The following is a 21,612-nucleotide window of genomic DNA, read 5'->3' on the forward strand; positions in this document are numbered from 1 at the left end:
TAGGAAGGCAATTTGGTTTGATGAGCCAGAGGTCTTTAGTGTTTCTATGGAAATATAGTATAGGCATTTCTCAGAAAACTGCATGTCTTGAAGAGCCTCTGACATTTTTCACTTACAATTTTTGGTCCTCTCTTTGGAGGAACAAAAGAGATTGTTGATAATTCTTCATTCAGCTTAGAGGCTAAAGAAATTTCAAAATGTATACATACAAAAAAATGTATAAAATTATCTATTCAGTTACCATTTACTGAATCCTTCCTATATGCCAGACATCAGCTTGGTCCTTTACATGAATTATTACTGAATCCTTCAACAACCTTATAAAGTAGCTACTATTATTTCTATTTCATAGGTTTAAAGAGATTCTTGTACTCTGTTACATAGAAAGAGCCACAAAAGTCAAAACGAGAACTTTTATTCAGAGCAGTTTAATAAAACCCCATATTTGCATGCTGCATGTTTTGCAAAAGTCAAATAGAAGTGGATGTGGTGTTATTTCAAAGAGCAAACCCTCTTTCCACTTTTTATTTCAAAGAGCAAACACACTCCCACAACAGCAGGGCCTCAGAGTCCAAGAAGAAATATCACACCTGATATTTCCCCAAAGCCTCTTCTTTAATAATCCAAAATGCCCATGTCAGAAGCAACTAAGGAACTTCACCATCCAGATCAAAGTATAAAGCTATAAATAAACAGATTAATAGCTTCTTTTGAAAAACTGTAAGTTGATCCCAGTAAAAGAATGAGTAAGAAAAAGGGAGATTTTTTTTTACTCATTGTCATTTTAAACAGACTAAGGAGTTTGTTTGAAGATGGTCAGAGACCTTTTAGAGTCATTCCAGAAAATGCTCTATACCATCTCAACCTCAACAGATGGTGTGATGGAACAGTAGAAGCCAGCTCTGTTCAGGAAATCCATTAGTGAGGAGCAGATGCAACCAGAGAATTCCCAAAAAGGAGCAGAGTTTACCTTTTTCTTACTTTCTCTGAAAACCACCACATAAGATATTTGTCCCTTTGGATCAATCCTTGAAATCTATCCTTAAAAAAAGGGTCAGAAATAAAGAAGAGAGTTCAACTGGAAACAGCCTAAAAACATCTAATTAAATGTTTAGCCATAAGAAAACACCTATTTAAAGGAATATTTTGTGAACCTTATAAATGTTTATCAGAGTTTATAAAAACATGGGCAAACACCATATTAAAAAAAAAAGATGTAAAATTATACTTCCAGAATGAGCTTAGCAATATTTTAACCCACATATTTTTCTTTTATGTATATATAATTATATCTATGAAAGCACACTATAGTCTAATTTCTCCCAGTGATTTTCTCTAAGTGTAGGCATTATGGTTGATTTTTTTCTCCATTCTACTTTTCTGATAGAAGATATATTGTTTTTATAAACCAAAATAATATGTTAAAAAAAATTCTAAGAACAAAACGATTTACCTAAACTCTAGAAAATCAACCACTTCAACTAAAAGGGAAAAAAAACTACCAATATTCTCTAAATGATGTTTCAATTACCATCTTACTAGAAACACAATTCTGGGCGCTAATCTTTCTGACATACTAGTCAGTCATTAATGCCTCAAGCTCAGTACCATCTCCATCTCCCAGCTTCAAAAACCCATTGTGTGGCAATAAAAAGATAGAGCATCTTTAACCTTTCATCCCAGGATCTTTCAAATCTAAAGCACAGCTAGTTAATCATACCTATGAAACAATCCCAAAAGAAATTCTTAAAAACTATCCAAACCTGACAAAGAAGGGCAACAACCAACATATGTGTTGTTTATAGCACTACAAAAATACAAAAGATATTCCACAAACAGGATTAAGGGGGAAAAGGCCCCTCCTGCTTTTACTTAGGGTCTAAAATTTCCTCATCTAGTGTCTTTAACGTATAGCATAGGGCACTGCGCCAGATTACATAAGGGATACAAAGCTGAAAAAAACTGGCTATACCAAGATTCTTACAATTTAGAAGGGAAGATAGAAAACTGGACACAAATAATTATAAAGTAATTAATTACTCTAATGAAGACATTAACAGCAGGGAAAAAACAGCACTTATTTCTTCTTAGAGGGAACTAGAAAAGATTTAATGGCACATGTGACATTTAAATCAGGCTAGTTAGGGAGGAAAGGGAAAATGCAAATACAGACAGACTGTCAATAATATTCAGCATGCCATACATATCATTTGGATATTCTTAACTAACATTGGCAAACATTTCTCCCAGAGATGGTCATATTCTAACAGATGAAGATTACATAGGTCCTGTGTATTAGTTTCCTAGGACTGCTAAGAGTTTGTCTACCATTAACTGGGTAGGTGATGGTAAGATTCATGTGTCTATCAACTTGAATGGTAACCGGGTAACGGTGCACAATGGTTTGGTCAAGAAAGCACTGGCCTGTTATGTGAGGATATTTCATGGACTTAAATCATCAGTAAGTTGATTACATCTAAATCAACTAAAGAGAATGTCTTCAGCAATAAGGGATGCTTAATTCAAACAGTAGAATGCTTTAAAAGAAGAAGTGATGACTTCAGTAGTCAGAAGAGAGAGTACTTATTTCTACTTCACCCAGCCAGCTTCTCCTAAGGAAGTCATTGAAAACCTTCATGGTAGTAGTTAGCTTGCAACCTGCCCTACAGAATTAGGACTCATGCATCCCCGCTGTTACATAACACATTTTAATAAAATCTCATAGTATTTACAGATATATCCTGTTGGTTCTGTTTTCCTAGAGAAACCTGACTAATACAGAGTGGCTTAAAACAAAAGAAACGTATTTGTATCATACTCTCTGGATAGAAGTCTAAAATCATGTTGTCAGCAGGATGGGTCATGCTCCCTCAAGAAACCTAAAGAGGCAATTCCATCCTTACCTCTTCTAGCTTCTGGTGTTTGTGGGCAATCCTTTGTGTTCCTTGGCTTGTAAACACATGACTCCAATTTCTGCCTCTTTCTCCACATGGCCGTCTCTCTTCATCTCTGTGTCCAAATTTTCTCTTCTTGTAAGGACATTCGTCATATTGGATTAGGACCCATCCTAATCTACCAGTTTGGCCTTTACCTTGACTAATCATATCTTTAAAGACCCCATTTCCAAATAAGGTCATACTGGGAGGGGGGAGGGGGGAATGTAATTAGGACTTTAATGTACCATTTGGGGGGACCCGAAACACCATATCTGACATATTCTTTCCTAAATGAAGTCAAGGGCAAGAAAAGAAAAGCCTATCCAGGTACACACTCACCCTGGGTTAGGTAGTCTCATTCACACACATGGCTTCATTTACACTTTCTAACTGATAAGTACCAAACTTTCAAGACTGCTCTCCTGAATCACAGACCTGGTATAATTATCTACTAGAATAGTCAATAGGTTCCATGAAATTCAAGATCTCAAATTGAACCTATTTTCTCTTTGACATCTGTTTTTCCTGTTTTCTCTACTCAGGTCTCAAGTACCACCAACTTCCAACCCCCAAGCCAGAGACCTGCAGAGACTCCTAAGTGCCCACTTTACCTGATACTCTCCCTCAACTCCCTACCCCAAAGAATCAAATTAGTCACCTGAACATTTTCATGTCCACAGACCTAGTTCCAGCCATCTAATCATGCTAGAGTCTAGACTATTATAACTGTTTTCTCTGCCACCTCCTATCTCTGCCTGGAATCTAGATCTCCCAATCCATTCAAAACTCCTCTGTTGGCACCCCCTTTTCAGCTCTTTAGTATGATATTCACATTCCTAAATTACAAAAATAAACAAATCCAACATTGAAAAGAGCCATTTTAGCTACTGTTTGCAACCTTTTTTTCCCTGACATAGGGAAATTCCCTGAATTTTGAAAAGAGTAGTTTAAAATCCCTACTTCTAAACTCTCTTAATGACAAGATTAAAAAGCCTAACCAGCTTTTTCGCAACGGGTTTGCCGCCAGAACACAGGTGTTGTGAAAGCCATCACTACATCTTAAGCCAAAATGGGAAAGGAAAAGACTCATATCAACATTGTCGTTATTGGACACGTAGATTCGGGCAAGTCCACCACAACTGGCCATCTGATCTACAAATGTGGTGGAATCGACAAAAGAACCATTGAAAAATTTGAAAAGGAGGCTGCTGAGATGGGAAAGGGGTCCTTCAAGTATGCCTGGGTCTTGGATAAACTAAAAGCTGAACGTGAGCGTGGTATCACCATTGATATCTCCCTGTGGAAGTTTGAGACCAGCAAGTACTATGTGACCATCATTGATGCCCCAGGACACAGAGACTTTATTAAAAACATGATTACAGGCACATCTCGGGCTGACTGTGCTGTCCTGATTGTTGCTGCTGATGTTGGTGAATTTGAAGCTGGTATATCTAAGAACGGGCAGACACGAGAGCATGCCCTTCTGGCTTACACTCTGGGTGTGAAACAACTAATAGTTGGTGTTAACAAAATGGATTCCACCGAACCACCTTACAGTCAGAAGAGATACGAGGAAATTGTTAAAGAAGTCAGCACCTACATTAAGAAAATTGGCTACAACCCTGACACAGTAGCATTTGTGCCAATTTCTGGTTGGAATGGTGACAACATGCTGGAGCCAAGTGCTAATATGCCTTGGTTCAAGGGATGGAAAGTCACCCGTAAGGATGGCAATGCCAGTGGAACCACGCTGCTCAAGGCTCTGGATTGCATCCTGCCACCTACTCGTCCAACCGACAAGCCCTTGCGTCTGCCTCTTCAGGATGTCTACAAAATTGGTGGTATTGGTACTGTGCCTGTGGGCCGAGTGGAGACTGGTGTTCTCAAACCAGGCATGGTGGTCACCTTTGCTCCAGTAAACGTTACAACTGAAGTCAAGTCTGTTGAAATGCACCATGAAGCTTTGAGTGAAGCTCTTCCTGGGGACAATTTGGGCTTCAATGTCAAGAACGTGTCTGTAAAAGATGTTCGTCGTGGCAATGTGGCTGGTGACAGCAAAAATGACCCACCAATGGAAGCAACTGGCTTCACCGCTCAAGTGATTATCCTGAACCATCCAGGTCAAATCAGTGCTGGCTATGCACCTGTGCTGGATTGTCACACAGCTCATATTGCTTGCAAGTTTGCTGAGCTGAAGGAGAAGACTGATCGCCGTTCTGGCAAGAAGTTGGAAGATGGTCCCAAATTCCTCAAGTCTGGTGATGCTGCCATCGTTGATATGGTTTCTGGCAAGCCCATGTGTGTTGAGAGTTTCTCTGACTATCCTCCTCTGGGTCGTTTTGCTGTTCGTGATATGAGACAGACAGTTGCTGTGGGTGTGATCAAGGCAGTGGACAAGAAGGCTGCTGGAGCTGGCAAGGTCACCAAGTCTGCCCAGAAAGCTCAGAAAGCTAAATGAATATTACCCATAGCACCTGCCACCCCAGTCTTAATCAGTGGTGGAAGAACATCTCAGAACTGTTTGTCTCAATTGGCCATTTAAGTTTAATAGTAAAAGACTGGTTAATGATAACAATGCATCGTAAAACCGTCAGAAGGAAAGGAATGTTTTGTGGACCATTTGTTTTCGTGTGGCAGTTTTAAGTTATTAGTTTTTAAAATCAGTACTTTTTAAATGGAAACAACGACCAAAAATCTGTCACAGAATTTTGAGACCCATTAAAACAAAGTTTAATGAGAAACCTGTGTCTTCTTTTGAAAGATCAGCCTTGAATTGCTTAGGCAAAAGATTTAACCTATTCTTGGTATTTCATCTGCGGAAATTTGATGGTTCAGGGTAAAGTTTTGTTAGGACAAAAATCTAAGGTTTTTTTTTTCCGCCTCTAAGGGAAAGGGATCAGGACGTGACTTAAGCTGTTTTAAGCATTTACTAAAATGCAGTGTTTTGTTGGTTGCAGCCTTGGTTAGTATGGAAAAGCAGAGGGTAATTTGTAATGTTTATAAGCTTCCTTAGGCCAACTTCTGTAATAAAGACCATGTGTTGGATATAGAATACTTTTGTGTAGTTATGTGTATATTAATCGAGTAAATGAGTATTGTATCTAGATTTTAGGAAAAATAAAAGGTGCTGAAGTTGAAAAAAAAAAGCCTAACCAACTTTGATACTAAAGCAATTTCCTAATATTGAGACATCAATAAGTAATACATGAAGGAATGAGGACTACACCTTTCTCTGGTACTAATGAGCTATTTGTATAATGCTGAGGGATCTACTTAAACCCCTTGTGCCTCCATTTTCTCTTTAGTAAAAGAAGGTTTGGCCAATGTTCTTGGGATTCCTTTCAGTTCTAAAGTCTATGAGACTATCAAAAGTTGCAACTAAGTGTATTACAGGGGAAAAATCATACAGTGTTAACATCTGAGGAACCTTTAAGGAGTTGCCAAGTTTCTTAGTTTTTTTTTTTTTTACTAGAAAGAACCTAATAAATCACTCCTAAGAGCTTCCATCCCATCCTAATCCCTCGTTTTACAGAAGGAAGAAACTGGGTAAAGGTAATAATATTTGTAGCATCTTTCTGTGACTTAAATACTAACCATGGTCCCAAAGGCTTCAACATATCCCTGAACTAAAAAATGGGAACAATACTTACACATCATAGAGCTGTTGTGAGGATTAAATGAATCAAGCATAAAGCATACAAGAACAGTACCTGGCACACAGTAAATATTCAGCAAGAGTTAATCATTATTATTATAATTGGACATTTAATGTTTACCCTCCAAAACACGAATATAATTGCACTTGGGAAAGAGGTTTCTTGATTAAAAATATAAACCACTTTGCAGCAGCACTAGGGAAACTGTTTCACTGTATGCACACATAGAGAAGAGGACCATTTATTAAGTCATCACTCATGCTATTATTAAGATGATGACTTGATGAGGCGGCAGCATTCATGTGAAAACTGACCTCTGGGTCAACCATTCAAATTTTGGATCATCGCACTAATGAAATAAATGACTAGGGCATGTTTAAGAGCTACAGGTGCCTATCCTGCACCTGACCCACTAAATCACTACTCTACTCAGGTGATAACATGCATACTTATAATTCTTAGTACCTGTTATAAATTCCACTGGCTTAGAGGAGAAGATCCTCTTCTAGCATTATCATGGTAATCCTCAGCATACACATAAATGTTAGAAGTGCTTTCTTACTTCCCTACATGAAATAATAAGTGCATCTGGACTCCCAGAACAAGAGATCATTATTTGGTGTACAGATAATCTAGTCTGACTTTAGCAATCCTTTCTCTGAGAATGCCTCTGATTCCTAAATAAGTTAAAGTAACCATAATTTTCAGAAGCAAATATTGGCTAATGATGTCAATTTAGATCAGGGTATTTGTAAGGTCAGCAGGGCAGAATGACTGAAATACATGCTGACCTGGAAAGAGAAGTTCTGTAGATTTATTGGTTACTTACAGTCCCTAACATGTTACAGCCCTCAAGTTTTTAGTTCATTTTATTCACTCTCCACCTTGTTCCAAATTGTATTTAAGTAGCCTAATGTTGTTCTGCTTTATATCCTAAAAGGTATTAAGTATCAGAATTCCCTCCCATTACATAGAGAGAGGTCTGCTTCTGCATCACATGCCTAGGGTCAGTATTTAAGTAAGGGGTTCTTTGCTTCTTTGCCTTCCTGTTGGCAAGCCTCTGCCCTAACCCCCACAACAGCATCTTTCTCTTCAAATTGGCTCCTGATTTGTCCTTCTCCTTGGAAATGTATTAAGGTATCTAAAAAAAAATCATGACCAGTTTAAAAAAAAAGGTTAAGATCTTTAAACAAGCAATTTTTAAAGACACACTTGTCCCAGGCTAAAAATGGAGGATGCATTACTTTGACGGTTGGTTTTAATTATTGCACCTGCCATTAAAGCAATCTTTCCAAAATACTAAGCTCCTTAAGGTATAAACTTAGAAACATCCCTGAGGAGTCTCTTCTATGAGAACTGGTACAGAGATTCCAAGTATGAATCCCATTCCTACCAGCAAACCATAGGTCAAGTCATTTAACTACTCTCAGTTATCCCATCTGAAAAACAACAACACAACAATAATACTGGTATCTCCTTATAAGATTCCTGTACATTGCCAAAAAAAAAAAAAAAAAAAAATCCCAGCACATAACTTTATATTTTTGGAAGCACACTATCTAATGTGACCTGTATGGTCAGTTTATTTGAATACCATAATTACATGGAATCTTGAACAGCGAGTGACATCTTGTTTGTTTTGTATAGGTTAGTGTGATGCATCAATACATCCCAGAGTAATTTGGACAGAAGAATAAAAAAGTATTTGCAAAGTCCCCTTGGAGGACTGGGGAGAAAGGAGGAAATATTCAACTTCCCCACCTAAGGAATTTCTGATATTCTTGCCAGCAGTGAGACAACCAATACAATAGGCTGAGCTTTCTATCTTGGGGACTGCCCCTCTGAAACTTCTTCCTGCAAAGGAGAAGCTAACCCTATTTATAATTATACCTAAGAGCCACCCCCAGAGAAACTCTTTTGTTGCTCAGATGTGGACTCTTTCTCAAAGGCAATTCAGCAGGTGAACTCACTCTCCCCCTGACATGGGACCTGAATCCCAGGGGTAGAAATCTCCCTGGCAACATGGGACTTGACTCCTGGGGATGAGCTGGGTTCCAGCATCATGGGATTGAGAAAGCCTCATTGACCAAAAGGGGGAAAAAAGAATGAGACAAAATAAAGTTTCAGTGGCTGAGAGATTCAAATAGAGTCAAGAGGTTATACTATAGATTATTCTTACGCATTACATTGATATCCCTTTTCAGTTTTTAGTGTATTAGAATAGCTAGAAGGCAATGAAATTGTTGAACTGTATTTCAGTAGCCTTGATTCTTGACTATGAATATATAACTACATAGCTTTTACAGTGTGACTGTGTGATTTTGAAAACTTTGTGTCTGATACTCCCTTTATCCAAGGTATAGATAGATGAGTAAAAAAATAAGGGCAAAAAAATAAATAATAGGGGTGGATAAGGGGTAAAAAAAATTGGGTAGATTGCAATACTAGTCAGCAGTCAGTAAGAGGGAGGGGTAAGGGGTATGTGATGTATGGTTTTTTCTTTTTATTTCTTTTTCTAGAGTGATGAAAATAGGCAAATGTTATAAAAATGATCATGGTGATGAATAAACTATGTGATATAACTGTGAGTCACTGAATGTACACCTTGAAGTGACTGTATGGTACATGAAGATATCTCAACAAAAATATTAAAAAAGAAAAAAGATCCCTGCACATAAAGTATTCAGCTCACAGTAAACACCCAATGAATTTCAGTTTAATAAAAAAGGCAAACAATTAACTACAAAATTTTCAGAGAAGGACAGTGGTCACAACTCAAGTACTAATCAATAATTAAGCTCATTATGCACATTAATAGAGGTGCTAAACCACAATTTTAGCTAAACAATCAGTTTGGACAAACACTTTTCTTTTTAACAGGAAGAACACAAATAGTCCAATGTCTGCTCTAAGAGAGAGTAAGTTCTTGGTTCTGAACTACAATTTAAGTGGTAAAATTCCTCTAGATAGAACACATATGAACATGGTTATAAAATTTCAAACTCCTGGTTTAAGCCTTTGTTAACTTCATATAAAGGCATGCTGACAAATCTACCTAACCTCAGCTAAGCCCTGGGTTGAAACTTTAGGTTTAAAGTGGTACAAAAAAGTGAACTGTATATTCTGGTTTAGCCAAGTATTAGCAAAACTTTGTTAAAATATCAATTAAATGCAACATTGTAAATGTAATTAATACCATGGGATTGTACACTTATAATGGTTAAAAAATGGCAACTTTTATGTTTTTTTATATATTGCCATATAAATTTTTTTTAAAGAATCAATTAAGTCAAGTTTGGTCTACCACATGCTTCCCTGGGCTAGTACCAGTCTAAACCCTGGAATCTGAAACCTATTAGTAATAGGTTTTGCCAGATGATAGATCAAGAATCCACACTAAATACTCAAAGATATGCTTAACACAGCACAATAAATTAGACATAGGAAAATCAATCCATGAAATAAACCCCTTGACTGAGAAAAACTATTCTATCTTTGGGTCTGCCTGTCATCATAACTGTGACTTCTAAGAAAATTCCTTATAATTTCTCTCAAAGTGCAAAATGTTTCTATGAAGAATTTTTAAAGACGCTATTTAAAAACTATTCAAAACAGAATCTTTTTCTTATATAACGAGTGGCACAAGCTTTTTAAACAATAAGATTACAGAATTCCTTTTTATATTTGAAGAATCAACTGTCACTAAATTAAAGAAAACATGACAATAGAAAATGTTTTTTCTTAGTTGTAAAGTTTTAAAGATAAATCAAAATCAAATCAAATTTAAACAATCTGCTCTTTTAAGAGAATGGAATTTTAAAACTTCAAATTATAAACTAGGCTACAATTATGGTAGAATTATATCGGGTTTCTATTGTTCCCACTGGAATATAAGGCAATAAAATGTTCATTAAATTTATAATTATTGTAAATGTAAATTAGAAAATTACAAAAAACAATAAAATCAAAAAAGCTGCCTTTTAATGAACTTGAGATGTTTCAAAAACTGCTGGCAACATATTTTTCAAATTCAATTTCCCAATGTTACCGAGGAAGGTTTATCTTCCTTTAAGATGTCATCATCATGAACATTTATGATGTCTTTACAGTTATTTCAACAGATACATATACACAGAAATACAGGTGCCTACAAAATTACTATATATTCTACATTCAACGTCCAGATTTCAGTAAGCACCAAGAAATGCAATGTTGGAAGATCTGAGTTCCTTAAGATGAAAACTTAACAGCAGTTAATTGGGAACGGAGGAGGAGGGTCAGAAAAAAGTATCTAGAAATCTCTTTCCCTAAACTACCTTGGTATCAGCCTGATTTTCCTAGAAGAAAAGAAAGGAGAAGGGAAGAGGGAAGGAAGAGGGAGACATAAGGAATGATGGATGCAGGAGGGAGAAGAAGAAAAGAAAGAAGAAGAAAGGAAGAGCAGAGCATAAGCCATAAAATCTGTGGGATCAGGGGTTCAAGGAACAAATTTTCTCCCCTCTAAGGCTCGTTTTACTCATGTGTAAAAGGAACTCACCATCACCTATGTCACTGTTTCCCAACGGGAGAAGACCACTGGGGATTTTAGACAGCACAAAGAAAAAGAATTTAAAAATAATCCAAAATTTTGCCTTTTCAATTTTCTTTCAATCCTCATTACATCAGGGAAAAAATCTCAGTTTGGTGCTAGTTTGTCTATTGCTTCTCTAATACCTGTTAATGTCCCTTTCTAACTAAAGCTTCCCTTTTTAAGGGTATTGCCAGAAAGTACTTTTAAAGACCGCCAGAGAGAGGCTTTCCAGGGAAGGGGGTGGGGTGTGTCGGGGTGTGTGTGTGTGTGTGTGTGTGTGTGTGTGTGTGTGTGTGTGTGGGTGGGTGTGGGTGTGGGTGTGTGTGTGGGTGTGGGTGTGTGGGTGGGTGTAGTCTTCCTGTAAGAGACAGTAGCATTTGTCCTGTTTGTGATCTTAACACCAAGTACCTCCAGGGACCTGGCCTTGCTTTTCATGCCCTGATAAAACTGCAGGCTCTTAAGACTCATAATTCCAGTTTTAAGCAACTGAATGGGAATAAAGTACTACAGAAAAGGGATACATATCTTAAATCATACAGAAGACAGGCGCACAAAGGGTACCAAGAAAAGAAGGGCCATTTTATAACAGATGTACATGCTAAAACAAGGTATTTCTTTTGGGAAAATTCTATAACCTGGTAACAAGAAGGAAAGTCATTTATTATTTGTTATTTATTATTTATTATTATGGTTTATTTATTGTCCATAAACCAGCCTTGATCACTTCATCATTTGCTACTGTCCAACTAGAACCCATAGGTGAGAAAAACTGACGGGGGAGGGTGTGCTGAGTTTCCTTAGTAGGAGTGCTTCAAGAAGAGGAACACTGGGTACTTAATATAATCTAGCCACTGTGTAGTACAGTAAGTACCTTACTTTACAGACATCGGCTAATTTTGTTCTCCGAACATATCTGGGAAGTCAATTACCAAAGGTTCAGTCTCCAAACAGCCAATTATCTAAGTTTACTGAAAATTTATTTTACCTATTTTGACAATTTATAGCCATTTGAATTGATGGGGCTGTTCAACTAGCTTTCAAACATTTTTTCAAAAATTAAGACTGACAAGATAGCAGCACTTTCAAGAATGTTCAATCTGTTTCTACTCCAGCTCTCTCTGCTGCTGCAGTTGGAGAAGACTGCGACAGAGAAGGGATCTCTGCTAGGAGAAAGATATAGCCTGATCTGGCTTCAGAGGATGAGGGAGGGAAGGAGAGACAGCATACAGGAAAAAAGGGAAAAGAAAAAGGAAAAATATGGTGAGGGAGTAACTAAGGAGAAAGATTAGTGAAAAGTTCTGTAAATTCTACAAATTAGATGTGGTAAATTGATTTTTGTTGAACTATAATACTGGGTAAATTGGGCATTTGGCAAACTCTTTTTCAATGACTTGGATTTTGGTAAACTGGCTTGCTGACCAATGAAGTAGGTATTAACCTTAATTACAGATAAAGAAATTGATTGAGCAATGTTAAGTGATTTCCCTAAAGTAATAAAGCTAAACTCTACATTCTTCACAAACAACATTTCATTTCATTTTCCAGTCATTTCTGTGTGCTGATTCTCAGTCCCTTCACCCACAAATAAATAAAATTAAATTAAAATAAAAAATCAGGAAAGTGAGAGGTACAGTATTTAAACCAAAGTCTAATTCTAAAACTCGTGTTCTAACATACCTAGTGATCACTAGATCACAAAAACAGTTTGTTGAAATAATTTTTTTTTGTTTTTTTTTTTTACATGGGCAGGAACTGGGAAGCGAACCTGGGTCCTCTGGCATGGCAGGCGAGCATTCTTGCCTGCTGAGCCACCGTGGCCCTGTTGAAATGATTTTTAACCACCACTCTCATCTCTGCAGAATGTCTACCAAACTACAATAATTATTTATTCTATCCTCTTTTGCAAAGATCTGTACCTGTTATTCTGTCATTGAATGGTAATGTTGCCAGACAAAACTGATTAATTTCAGGCAAACGTCAAAATTTCAGAGGTATTATTTTAGTTGGCTTGGATAGTCTTATCACTCACACAATTTCAGACCAAATTTTGCAAAACTGAAAATGCTTGAGAACCTCCTATTACCATCTTTAAGGATCCGAGACTATCAATCACTGCTGTTTATCACAACTTTTTCCTTTCATGATGGTGGTTTCATTTGCACACATACACATATAATTTTTTGGTCAATTATGTTGATCAAAGTATGATTATGTTAGTCTCATTAAATAAATATAAAACTAAAATAATCCTAAAATCTACAAGATAGATTATTTTGTCATATATATGTATGACAATAGTGCTAGCTCAAACTATTAGCTTTATAGCTGGATTTTTCAGAGATTTACCACATTTATGATACTGGTGACATGTCTTATCTTACCTACTGACACATAAAACCTAATTTTTCTTATACCAACATTTTCAAGGTTCCTTCTACAAGGCAGTAATTCAAGACTTTCTATACAACTGAGACTATACCCTTTTTGATAAGTAGAAAAATTCTCCGTCCATAGATCTGTGGCCCATAGTAAAGCATTTAAAAATATTTATATTTTTACTTTTATACTGCCTGAGTATAAACAGAAACTTTTACTAACAAAGTTTCCAATTCTGTAAAATAGTTCAAGAACTAATTAAACTGTTACTTTAAAAAAGTATTAAATATTTGTTCCGATTTCCCATTGAGTTCAAAATTGTTTGATGTTAAGAGGGGGAAAAAATAGATCTTTCCAGAAAATCCAAATAGAGCAAAATGACACTTTGAAAAAAATACCATCCTACCATAAATCTTTCCAAGTATAAATACATAACAAGCAATTATTTTTGTGCTCCATTCTGGGCTTTGTCTTTACACTTTAATAGGGCCTCTTATTACTTCCTGATCTTCAACATATACCCAAGGCTACTGCTTAACGTTTTAGCAAATAGAATAAGATTTTAACTAACCTCTTATGAAATCAACAAAAGCTATAAATTTAACTCAAGACAGCTTTCAGTTATATTCAAGGTCATCTCAAGGCTTTTAATTACTAACCAGGATTTGAGGAGGTTTGCACATGGTATAGTTGAGGGAAAGAGCAGCTGGCTTATTCAATTTCTCATTAAAAAGCATTATTAAAAAACGTCTTGGGGCAGACAATGGTGGCGCAGTGGCAGAGTTCTTGCCTGCCATGCCAGAGACCCAGGTTCGATTCCGGGTGCCTGCCCATGAAAAAACAAACAAACAGACAAACAAACAGAAGTCTTTGTGTGGTTCAGTAGTAGAATGCTCACCTTTCATGCAGGAGACCCGAGTTCGATTCCCGGACCATGCACTACCCCCACAAAAAAAAAAAAGTCTTGGTAAATTCCAAGTTCTTTGACCAACAGTGGTGAGCACAAGAAAGATCCTCCTCAAAACATTAACTGTTTGCTTTTAATCAATGTAAATTTTTTCAATGACTAGAAGACTAATAATTTAGCAAATGTGACCTCTGCTTTAATTCAAAATTTGTAGATAGCTAGACTCCCAAAATGCTGGTGAAAATGTGAATGTCTTATACTAACTGTAAAAGATTCACTTAGGTTCTTTCAACATCAAACCCTGTGCAGGATCAAGATAGAAGCCAGCTACTGAGGAACCCATGTCAAATTATGTAAACTTCTAAAGGAGTTTAACTTCTCTCTCCATGTACCTCATTTCCCATCACACAGTTTTAAGTTTCAGGACATATTAAAAATCTTTGGAAGTAATACAGTTGTACTGGAAAATACAGACAGCCCCTGAGATTTCTACAGGCAACTAGAGAAGTCTCCAAAGTGTCTTTGCCACCCTTTACCCCAAAATCCATAGGAAGAGAAAGAGGACAGTCTCAGAATGATCCCTGAATACTGCTCCGATTCTCCTGGAGAGATGGAAGTGGTGGGAGGCAATAAGGGGAAGAAATTGGGGAGAGCAATGGATACAGGAAGACTGGTGCCAGAAATCTACAAAGCTTAAGGAACAAAAGACACTGGGAATGATTTTATCACTCCAAAGAAATGAGAAGGGAGCAAATACTCTACCAGAATGTCTCAATCTATCTCAAGTATCAGACATTTATTAAAAAGATAGTAAGTACTGCTGACAGCCCTGGATGTTAGTATATAAGCTATCTTAGTGTAAATTAAACTGGTTGTTGCTGAAGGTACTTTGAGGTGGATACATACTTCTAAAAATCTAAACCAAAGACCAAAGAAATAACCCAAAATAAAAGAAAGTACAAGGATGGTTTGGGCATTGTTTATAATAGTAAAAACTAAATACTACCTAAATATCCAACAATGAAAAACAATGGGCTGTCATAAAGCTGTTAAAAGTTTTAAATAAATTCATGTTGAATGTGTGAAGTTTATAACAGGAGAAAAAGCTTAAATTTAAACAAAAAGCAGAATACATATGGATATATGATCACAACATGCAAAAATTTAGGATTTGAAGAATCTCTAGAAGAAAACATAAAATGTTAATAAAAGTTGCTTAGAGGTAGGATAATGTTTTCCTTTATTTTCCAAATTTTCTACAATAAGCATGCATTTCTAATTTTAAAAACATTAGATTCTTAAACAGCCCATACTTATGGACCTAAGGGCCACAGGCATTTCAAGCACAGACCCTGAGAAATCACAATCATTTTAAACCTAAATACAAGATAGGGCTAAATCTCCTCTGCTTTTATTTATATGCAAGCACTTCCATCTGTGTTCCCCAGGATGTGTCCCTTAGACAATATTCTGAAGTTGTTTTAACAAGGCAATGGAAACACTGGGTACTCTTTAACCAGGAGTCCCATCTATGTTTCTGAAACTAGCTTGGGAGATATATTTACAGCATTTCACATACTTCGTGTTGCCCATAAATTCTTAGTAACTTTTTTTATTACTAAGCTTACTGTATCAAAAGAAAACTTACTTTGAAATATTTCGAAAAGGCTTGCAGCAGATAAAAAAAGTTCTCTTCAAACATTAAATATTTCTTCAAACATAAACTGCATTTCTTCATCACAGTTTTTCTTTCAGAAATTGCTTGCAACCAATTAGCTCTTAATTTCTGCCGGTAAAACTATCTTTCAGATGTGAATCAACCCATAAAGGAATATTTTTGTGTGTGTGGGAAACCAATTGTAATTTCCCACGTTAGGTGATTGATTAAATTCTTCCCTCTAAAAGGCTGATTGGTTTCCTGGTGCCAGTAAAATGATTGATGAATATTTCAACTGCAGTTCTCTGCAATCCCAACCACCACCACACACATTTCACCCCTCCCCCATGCATTGCTGCCCCTTTCCCGCTGTGTTTCCTTTTTACAGACCAGTAGCATCTGAGGTTTCCCTTCTGTTTTGCAATTTCCCTTAATGAATCCACATTTTCCAATGTAGGGTCTTCAAGCATAAGAGGATAAGGACTCTTCTCAATGCTGAATGAGTTTTGCAGCTAAAAACCGCTTCACAACGAATAAGGGAAAATTATGAAATTAACTAGGGGTTTGACTTGGTGAATGAAATTGTACTCACAAAACAGAAAGTATGGCATGGAGAGGGTGTAAATGGGAAGAAAAAGTGATCATGTTAAAAAAAGAGAAAGAAAATGTATCTAAGTTCAAGTTCATTTTACAAATTATAACACTGCAAACACGTCTACAAAGGCAACCCAGAGAATGGAATTTACATTGAACTAAGTGATCCTACAGACTTTAAACAGACAAGTGTTCTAAAATCAAAACAAGGAAACATGGTATGTATGATAACTACAGATGTTCTCAGAGGATGATTGAACAGAGTATTTGTAATCAAAATTATTCCAGAGAATCTGAGCTGTGAGTATAATAATTATTTGCATTAGGCAACCCTTTCCCAAACTACAACTCCTTGTATTATCCAAATTCATTCCATCATCATTAAAATTGAAAAACTCCTTCAGGGATTGTGTAATTTAATTACCTTATCTCATAGACGGGCCCATAGATATACGCCTTTTTGAGAGCTAAAATCAGAACCCAGGCATAATGCAGGCTCATCAACTCTTCTCTGGGACTCATACCTCCTCAAATAATGTGGCTGGCTGCCTCTCTGACATGTTTCCTACTCAAACTATGTTGCTCCCATAATCTATTAACCCACACTGCCTATCCTCTTCCACATCTTACTCTCTCTCTCTTCCTCTTTGCTTGGAAATCACTTTCAGTGTTTTAAAAAGTTCAGATAACTGGCTCTTTTTTTTCTTTTAAGAAAATAAACAATATACTTAAAACCACCAACAACGACTAGCTTAGTTAGCTTAACCATGGGCATATTTAAATAAGGTATCCATACAATCATTGTAAAGCCTGTATTTGCACAGCACATTTCATAAACCAATTTAAAATTAAGGCAACAAGGAAAACAAATCTACATATTCAGATAGCAAAGTCCTTAAATTCTAAGTATTAAACACTAACTTAGATACCATTTGATCAGCTGTCAAAACTGTGAAGGCTCCCAAAATATCAAGCAGAAAGTTCTTACAAATATCTGCAGTGCTATAATAATGACCTATGCTATGAAATATTTTCCTGATTTCAGGAAAATATGAATATACAAATATTTTTACAATTAACACATGGAAATCTTAACCACCTAAAATGGATATCTTAGTTTATCTATAGGCATGTTAAAAAAAAAAAAATCTAAGTAATCATTGTAAAGCCTGTTTGTATATGTTTCATAAACCAATTTAAAATTAAAGCAAGGAAGAAAAAAACCTATAAATACAGATATCAGAGTAAATAACTGGCTCTTATATTTCCATTTCCAAAGGACATTTCCGAAGGTCCATTTCCATCAACCTTCTTGGGTTGGTTCTCCCCTCTTTCATATAAGCCAGCGTTTGTGTGGGAGAAATAAAAAATGGTTTAGGGACAAAAGCCACCATTTTTCTAAGTTGTATTCCCCAACATAGTTAAGCAAACAACCAGGAGTTAATTGATCATTTTCTCTTAATCTGGTGTATCTAGTCATTTTAGTCACAAGAAAAGCCATATTTCTGAATATAAACTACAATTTCTGGTTCCAGCAGGGCTATCAAACTTTGGGTTTAGCCTCAACACACTGCTTGACTTAGATATTGGCCCTAACTTTTTCAAGCACTGAAAAATGCAATGCTTTCCCTTATATTTTATACTTTCTCTATCAACAAAGGATTCAGATTCAAAGGACTCCAATGCAAGCAAAGGAAATCATATTCCTGACCTGACTGTTCTTTTATTCATTCAACATTCATGAAATACCAATTCCCTGTGCTTGATATTGAGGATACAGATAAAAGGCATGGTATCCCTGCCTTGAGTAGCTCAAAACTCCTTTTCTCAGCCCTCTTTAGATTCACCAAAGACTGTTTCTGATTCAGCAAAATTGCTCTCTGGTCAATCACTTATTAAAGCCAACATGAGAGAAGGAAAAATGTCATTTGCAACTTTAAGAGTTGAGCTCTGGGCCTTAACAACTTAATAAATGGCCTGGATTCTTAAGTGTCTGCTTTGGACAGACACTATGCTTGGCACTTTACAGAGCTTGTTACTAATCCTAATAACCCTACAGCCAATTTAAGAAGTGCAAGAGTAACAGAATGTGTGTGTATTCATATATGCGTGGCAACTGGAATATTAAATCAAGGAAACACTGTTAAATGCTGTTACTACCTGTGAAATCTGCGGCTTGGGGCCTCAGTTTTTTCCATCTATAAAAAGAGGATAATAGAACACCTACCTCACAGGGTTATGAGGATAAGTGGATTAATATATATGGTGTTTAGGATTTTATTTTTGTAGTAAACACCATACAGTTGTTAGCTGCTATGATTATAAACAAGAAAACTAAAGTTCAGAGAAGTCAAGTGACAAAGTCACATAGCTGTGATCTTTGTTTTGCAAGACTCCAGAGTCCTTGCTCTTTCCCTCTCCCAACAAAATCCTCCCTTTCCAGCTGGGAGGAATTCTGCCACTTCCAAAAACAAAGCCCTGTAAATGAATGTCAATGGGGGGTTTTCCCCAGGTGGTTTATTGTCCTGCTAAAAAACCGCATTTTGGGGGAAGGATTGAAAGGCTAGAAGAGGAAGTCTCCTGACAGGTTAGATTAAGATTACAGCAGGAATATGAAAGAAAAAAAAATCTGCTTCAGTTATTAGGTATAGTAATTAAAGCGATTTAGCTTAATTGAGGAAGAAAGCATTTGAAAACTTCATCTGAAACATAAAATCCAAGCATTAAAATTAAAAAGAAAAGTCTTGATTTCTCCTTACGACTAAACTGCAAACTCCACAGAACACAAAAATGCTTTAAAAGGTACATGAAATTCCAAGAACATCAAGAATATTACAGCATTCTCAGAAAGGAAGTCCAAATATCTTACTTTATGGCCCACCAAGTTTCATCTTAAATTCTGATCCAGTAATTTCTTATTGTTACATTGTTATTCAGACTATTTTTTAGCCAGCAAGATTACTACAAAATGAGTTCTACCCAGCAATTACCCTAAAGAGTAAAACCCTAACTCTTTAACAACACAGTGATTGATTTACATTAAGATGTTACTCACACTAGGAAAGGATATTCTTAGACCAGAAGCAGAGCTTCTTTTCCTATATAGACTTTATCACTACCTCACTGAAAACCAGGTTAAAAGCAAAACAATCTACAAGATGATATTACCAAAATCACAACCTCAGATGACTCAGTGGATGCCAAACATGTCTAAAGCAAGCAAGCAAGCAAGCTATTCTTGCTGGAAGCTTTTTAAAGCAAGTTAGAATTTTTACCGTTTATAAATATTTCATTGTTTTATAGCAATGCTCTTACTAAGTAAAAAATTATTTTTTATGTTGTCAGATTTACTTCCACAATTATAAGTCTCCCCTTGGTGAGGAAATTGGTTCTATTGGAAAACCGCTGCCGCAAGATAATTAAGTTAACTAACAGGTATCATGTAGCAGGTAACAAAAACCTCATCAGCGAACTCATTTAGTCCCAAGCAAAGAAAACACTGCTATGAACTTATTTTCAATAAAAGGTAGCTTCACTGTGGAAGAGGAGGAGGAGAAGAAAGGGGATGAGGAAAGGAGAACCTGAAATAGAAAGTACTAAGAACTGGTGAAGTCAACATTTTCTTACACATTAAGTTGGTTGGTTTAGACCAAGGGTTCTTACATATTTGGGTCTGAGTGATCTCAAGACCCCTTTCACATTTTAAAAATTATTGAGAACCTAAAAGAACTATTGTTTTGTGGTTTATATCAATACTTATCATACTGGAAAATAAAACTAAGAAACTTTAAAAATACGTTTTAATTCATTTTAAACTAACAATGTATCATTACATGTTAATAACATTTTATGAAAAATAATATCCCCAAAAACAAAACAAAATTAGTGAAAAGAATGGTGTTTTATATTTTTTACTAATCTCTTCAATTGCTAGCTTAATTCCGGCAGCTGGACTCTCCTATTTGTTTCTTCATTAAACATACCATGATACATTGTTTTGGTTGACATATAGGCAGAAAATCAGGCCTCACAGAGAACTGTCATTGGGAAAGGAAGTTATTTGTTTTTTTAGATGATTGTAGATATTTTTCTTTGATACTACATCACAACTCAACAAACGGTGGGTTCTTAAGGCTAATCCTATATGAAGTCTAATACCATATTAATGAACTTTGTGTACTCTGTTACATTAAAATCCATTGGACTATCTTACATCTTGAACAGATCTTTTACCCATGCAGGATTTTGTTACATCATGTATATTCATCAGGTAAATTATGGTTCACTGAGATATGTAGATCCTCTAATTGTTGACATTTCTTTATATAATATCAAAAAAATCACATTTGTTAGTAGCACCATTATCTCATCAGAAAAAGCTTTAAGTATTGGGAAGCCTTCGAGCTCATGGTGACAGATACAAGATTTTCAAAATTCTATTGTCCATTTTCCTTGGTGTGACATACTCACTACTTTTCAAGGAAAACGGAATGACAAATACACAAGCCTGTACTACAGTTACAGTTCATCAATTGTTCTTTCAAGTAAAAATGGTGTCCCAAGCAAAGTAAAAGCAGCTAGTTCAGCTCACAACAAAATCACGCAAGCACTTTTCCTTAATATAGCATTCTATTTTTCTTTACAGCAGAAATGCTCTGTGTATACTTGTCAACTTGTCACACAATATTAAAAAATACATGTATTCAAGGGACAAAATTTAATAAAACTATTTGCAACATCAGTGCAAATGTCAACACAATGAAAAAGGCAAATAATGTCTTAGTATTATTATGAAAAATGTTTTGATGTGAGAACCTCCTGAGGGTCTCAGGGGCTTCCAGAGGTTCATGGACCACACTCTGAAAACGACCAGTTTAGGTACTAAAGTAAATAACAAATTTAAGGACTCAATAAAT

At 36.0% G+C, this 21,612-nt stretch overlaps 1 protein-coding gene and 1 pseudogene across 8 annotated transcripts in view; one reads left to right on the plus strand and one right to left on the minus strand.

Annotated features, from left to right (window-relative positions):
• The window catches only part of NR6A1 (nuclear receptor subfamily 6 group A member 1), a 292,713-nt gene that overhangs the window by 263,705 nt on the left and 7,396 nt on the right, over window positions 1-21,612 (minus strand). The gene's annotated exons all lie outside the window — the stretch shown is intronic.
• Window positions 3,943-5,431, plus strand: LOC143669940 (elongation factor 1-alpha 1 pseudogene; annotated as a pseudogene).

This window comes from Tamandua tetradactyla, chromosome 2 (assembly GCF_023851605.1).
Source record: "Tamandua tetradactyla isolate mTamTet1 chromosome 2, mTamTet1.pri, whole genome shotgun sequence".
Lineage (NCBI taxonomy): Eukaryota > Metazoa > Chordata > Mammalia > Pilosa > Myrmecophagidae > Tamandua > Tamandua tetradactyla.